Source organism: Ovis canadensis, chromosome 7 (assembly GCF_042477335.2).
Source record: "Ovis canadensis isolate MfBH-ARS-UI-01 breed Bighorn chromosome 7, ARS-UI_OviCan_v2, whole genome shotgun sequence".
Lineage (NCBI taxonomy): Eukaryota > Metazoa > Chordata > Mammalia > Artiodactyla > Bovidae > Ovis > Ovis canadensis.
This window is the reverse complement of record NC_091251.1, coordinates 53,461,480-53,467,500: the sequence shown is the minus strand read 5'-3', so window position 1 is coordinate 53,467,500 and position 6,021 is coordinate 53,461,480.

Genomic DNA, 6,021 nt, shown 5'->3' with positions numbered 1-6,021 from the left:
GTTTCACCCTCACTGGCAGCCCCAGCAGTGGGGCAGTCCCCGAGAGGGGCTTTGGTCTGTCCCATCATGGGTTAACTATCCAGCAGAGACTTCTAGTGTCCCCCAGTAGCCACTTTAGTTTTCTTCCTTAGTAACGTACACCCAATGTTTAGCTGGCACGCAGAGTGAAGAGTCTTCCAGTGTCTCGGTTGTGTCTCCATCTGCACGATGTTGTAAGTGAATGCGTGGCGTGTGGGGGTGGGAGGGGTGAGGGAGCAGGGGAGGGATACTGGGAGGAACACACCCAACACTGAGGATGATAAGGCGAGATAAAGTGATACTGGGTTCTCGACAACCTCCTGAAGCCTAAGTCCAGACTTCCTTAATGTGATCAAGAAAGAGATTTCTGTCTGGTTTTAACCATTTGGGGGTGGAGGGCGGGGTCATTACAAACTGAATCTAAGTCTCGCTGGCACCTGGTTAGGGCATGAGGCTGCCTGTCCCACTGGAGGTTTGAAGACTTTGGCAAGCCGCATACTTCCTCCAAGAATTATTTTCCATGTCAGAGGGGAGATCCAGATCACCATTCCCCACAGCTGCTACCATCAGCGCAAAACAATCTCAGGAAGGATTCTTGAAGGGATCCTCAGAGAGAAAACCTCGCTATGGTCCAAAAATTCTGCAAGACCAAAGCAAGTCTCTCAGTGTCTCCTTTTCAAGAGTGTGTTTCCGAAAGCACATGATTACATGGTTGTGAGGGTGGGAGGGGAAGGATTTTAAAAATCAGTAAGAAAAAGGCAGCATTTTAGACTCCCAGATCTCCACCCAAGCTTCTGTTATTCCTTCACCCTGCTTTTCTTTCCCTCTGCTTTACCTGGAAAAACACATTGTCTCTGATTGCTAGAAATCAGTTTACACATCAGCCAGCTAGCAGTCAGATCTCTTTCAATTCAAAGTGAAATCAATTCCTATTCAAAGGGACCTAAACACAAAGTGGAGAAGGCAATGGCAGCCCACTCCAGTACTCTTGCCTGGAAAATCCCATGGACAGAGGAGCCTGGTAGGCTGCAGTCCATGCGGTCGCTAGGAGTTGGATACAACTGAGCAACTTCACTTTCACTTTTCACTTTCATGCATTGGAGAAGGAAGTGGCAACCCACTCCAGTATTCTTGCCTGGGGAATCCCAGGGATAGGGGAGCCTGGTGGGCTGCCGTCTATGGGGTCGCACAGAGTTATACATAACTTAAGCGGCTTAGCAGCAGCAGCAGCAGCAAACACAAAGTAATCATTTATCAGTTCATCTAACTGGCAAGTCCAGGGGCTCCACAAGCAGCTGGATTCAGGACTGCATCCTCAATGCTATCTCTCAGCTTTGCTTTTCTCTACAAGGCTGCCTGGGCTTCCCTGGTGGCTCAGATGGTAAAGAATCTGCCTGCAAAGTGGGAGACTTGAGTTGGATACCTGGGCTGGGAACATCCCCTGGAGGATGAAATGGCAACCCACTCCAGTATTCTTGCCTGGAAAATTCCATGGACAGAGGAGCCTGGCGGGCTTACAGTCCATAGGGTTTCAAAGAATCAGACATGACTGAAGCGACTTAGCACGCATGCACAAGGCTCCCCCTCCCCAGGTAGTGGCAAGAGGGACAAAGGAAACATAGGAACACCTGGTTCCAGCCAAGCCAGCCCAGTGGAAGGCCAAACACTCCTTTTAAATAGTTTAGTAAAAATCCTGGGACTAACTCTATAGCACTGGATCATTGATCAAAAAAGCTAAAGAATTTTAGAAAAACATCTATTTCTGCTTTATAGACTATGCCAAAGACTTTGACTGTGTGGATCACAATAAACTCTGGAAAATTCTGAAAGAGATGGGAATACCAGACCACTTGACCTGTCCCCTGAGAAATCTGTATGCTGGTCAGGAAGCAACAGTTAGAACTGGACATGGAACTATAGACTGGTTCCAACTAGGAAAAAGAGTACGTCAAGGCTGTGTATTGTCACCCAGCTTATTTAACTTATATGCAGAGTACATCATAAGAAACGCTGGGCTGGATAAAGCACAAGCTGGAATCAAGATTGCCAGGAGAAATATCAATAACCTCAGATATGCAGATGACACCACCCTTATGGCAGAAAGTGAAGAGGAACTACAGAGCCTCTTGATGAAAGTGAAAGTGGAGAGTGAAAAAGTTGGCTTAGCGCTCAACATTCAGAAAACTAAGATCATGGCATCCTGTCCCATCACTTCATGGCAAATAGATGGGGAAACAGTGGAAACAGTGGCTGACTTTATTTTTTTGGGCTCCAAATCACTGCAGATGGTGAGTGCAGCCATGAAATTAAAAGACACTTACTCCTTGGAAGAAAAGTTATGACCAACCTAGACAGCATATTCAAAAGCAGAGACCTTACTTTGCCGACTAAGTCTGTCTAGCCAAAGCTATGGTTTTTCCAGTAGTCATGTATGGATGTGAGAGTTGGACTATAAAGAAAGCTGAGCACTGAAGAACTGATGCTTTTGAACTGTGGTGTTGGAGAAGACTCTTGAGAGTCCCTTGGACTGCAAGGAGATCCAACCAGTCCATCCAAAAGGAAATCAGTCCTGAATATTCATTGGAAGGACTGATGTTGAAGCTGAAACTCCAATACTTTGGCCACCTGATGCAAGAACTGACTCATTTGAAAAGACCCTGATGCTGGGAAAGATTGAAGGCAGGAGGAGAAGGGGACGACAGAGGATGAGATGGTTGGATGGCATCACCGACTCAATGGACATGAGTTTGAGTAAACTGGGAGTTGGTGATAGACAGGAGGCCTGGCATGCTGCAGTTCGTGGGGTTGCAAAGAGTCAGATATGACTGAGAGACTGAACTGAACTGAACTGAAAGATAAGGGGTGGGGCAGCAGCCTTGGAACTAAGTAAAAGCCTGTCTTCTGAATGTTAATTGCTTATTTGAAATCAAGGCCAATTTCCCTGGATCCAAGAGGTAGATGTACAGAGCAGTTAGATAGGGTGAGGGGCCTGTGCTGGGAGGTACCCAAGGGGAATCCCAGCTCCCTGAAGTTCCAGCCCAGTGAGAAGGGCAGGTAGGTCTCACTGTATTCGCTGGGCCTGAAGAACAGCCATAAGCATCACAACCACCGTCCCCAGACCAGCCCTGCCCAGGAATTGGAGGCCTCAGGGGAGTTCCCATAGGCCCTCCTCAAGGTCCATGCTGGGGCCCCCCACCTTCAGAGTGCCCTGTCTGCCTCTGAAAGCCGCCCCAGCCCAAAAATATGGATGTAAGGATCAGGAAGGCAACCTTGGTGCCCTCTCCCAAGGAAGTCACCCCCAGTGTCCCCCTGTGCCACTGTCAGCTTCTGAAACAGGCATTCTCTCGGCTGGCACTGCCGAGGAGCCCGCCGACACTTGGGCCTGCCCTTCAGGGGACTTGCACATGGTTGGCGCGACTGTCACTATATCAACCCCACCCCGCCACCCCCAAATAAAGTGACCAAATCTGCCCTTGGGTCAAGAGCACAGGAGCTGCATGAGTGGGAAATGGCCAAGATGGCAGCTCTGCTGCGTCTGCAAACCTCTGAGGGCGAGAGAACACAGGCAGGTTCACTCACACACCTGGCCAAGGCTTCCCCGCTCACCTGCCCAGGTGGGCCCTGGGAGAGCAGGGGCTGAGCCAAGCCTGAGAGGCCCTCGCCTAGGAAAAGGCGGTTTTTCCCTTCTGCTTGCCATCTTGGGTGCTTGGGCAACTGTACTTAAAAACTGGATTGGGAATTTAGGTTTTTCTGCAGTTTGGGGCTAAGAATCGAGGACAGGTCTTTGTATTCACAGCACAACATTCTCTTCTAACATTTCTTTTTAAAATTTATTTTAAATTGAAGGATAATTGCTTTAAAATATTGTGTTGATTTCTGCCATACATCAACATGATATGTATATATGCCATAAGACAGCTTAGGTATACATATGTCCCCTCCCTCTTAAAACTCCCTCCCACCTCCCACCCCAACCCAGCCCTCTAGGTTGTCAGAGAGCCCCAGTTTGAGTTCCCTGAGTCATACAGCAAATTCCCACTGGTAAATTTCCATGTTACTTTCTGTTTGTCCTACCCTCTCCTCCCACCACCACCATCCACTTGCCCCATGTCTATAAGTCTGTTCTCTATGTCTGCGTCTCCATTGCTGCCCTGCAAATATTCATCTCCCAGAAAAATTAGGACTGTGGATCCTCCCAGGTCCAACCTAGAGGAGAGAAGATATGTTCTCATGGAATAAATGAAAAATAATACTGATTTTTAAAAACCAAGACCAGAAGTCTCTCAACATTTAAACTTTACAGGCTAAAAGAATCTCAGCCTCAGGGTTAAACACAACAAACAACATACAGTAACAAATATTAACAATATTATAACACCAAGGCATCATACACAGCATCAGAAATTTGCTGAGGCCACCATTTAATTAAACCAAGTTGAACACATGGCTTTGGTTACATGTAGTTCCAGGCCAGAGGCACAAAAGCCAGCATTTGCAGGAAGGTCAGGAGGAAAAGCTGCCAGTGCAGACAGTAGAGCCACCTCCACTTCCCCACCTCCACTTTAATGCCCCAGATTCCAGTGCCTCCACCTTGGGGTGCATGCAGCACCCACCCTACTCTTCACTCCTGCACTGACCCCACTTATAATGCTGTCCTTGTGAACCTATGAGCTTCTTCAAAGCATGGATGTGGCCCTGTGCATTTTAGAATCCATGTGAGCTTGTGGCGAGAATGAATGAGTGAATGAATAATTAAGCAGAAATAAACGGAGAGACACAGAGGGGAAAGGGAGCGCTAACCAGGGAAACTTGCTCTTTCCTAGAAAATCCTTGATGAATCTGGAGAGAGTTGGCTGAACAAAAGGTGATCAAGAATCCTACCATATTATTTAACTTATAAGTTATTAAAAAAGATGAGAAAGTGATCAGGAGCTAGATTGGAAGGAGTAGAGATCCACTAAGTTCCTTTAAGCATGGTAGGATTTATTTTAAGACCAAACATAGAAAAGGAAGTAAGGGCCATAGACCAAATGACAGATCTAATGGTGACCTGGGATCTCTGGAGAGCCCAACAGATGTAGTGCAGGAACCAAGAGGCCTAAGAAAATGACATTCCGTCATCTTGTCAGCTGAGCAGCAGGCTCCATCCATCCTTGCCTTCATGCTTCATCATCCTGGGGACTCCTTCTCTGCCCCTGCTTTTCCTGCTGCTTATTTATACATCTGCTGCTTCAGCACCCCAAATCCCTGCTTTGTCTCTGTCTCCTTTACTAACAAGTGTTTCCTCAAAGTCTCCTTGTCAAGTTTGCCCAGATAGAGGATTTCATTGGTGTCACTGGGCTGAGCCTTCAACTGGCTCACCAACCAGAAGTGGGCAGCTGCTTGGATCCAGGGTGATGGGGTCATGCGTATGACTCTGTGTGGGGTGGCAGAAGTTCTTTGCAGGGACTGAAAGTGTAGCAGGTATCCCGAGGGCCAGAGCCCCCAGCCCCTGATCATAGCTGTGACATGATTAAAGTGTGAGCGGGGAAGCGCAGAGATTACTTGGAGTTAATGTGTTGAGTTTGTATCCTTTTGACAGTTCTAGTGTGTTTCTGACACAGAGATTTCTTTTACTCTGCAAAGTTGGTGAGAACATATCCCTAGTTCCCCCTGATGCCATGTGTGTGCTCCAGTTGGGTCAAAGAATCAATGGTGGGTGCTTAGCATGCCTTCCAAGCTGATCATGGATTGGTGGGGGCTGTAGAGGAAGAGGAGCATGAGCTTTGACAGATGATGAATATGTGCCCATGACTTTCATTTATTTTAGGGGAAAATGTAGAGGGGTAAAAAAGCTGATTTTTAGAGGACATAGGATCAAAGATTTTGTGCACTCAGAACAAAAAGGAATGCTTGATGTAAGAATGCAAAGTTAGATACAAAACTGGTCGATGTTACAGTCACTGGTTCCAGGGGCAACAAAACTGTAATCTTTGGGGTTATATTTTCCCGACCAGATAGAAA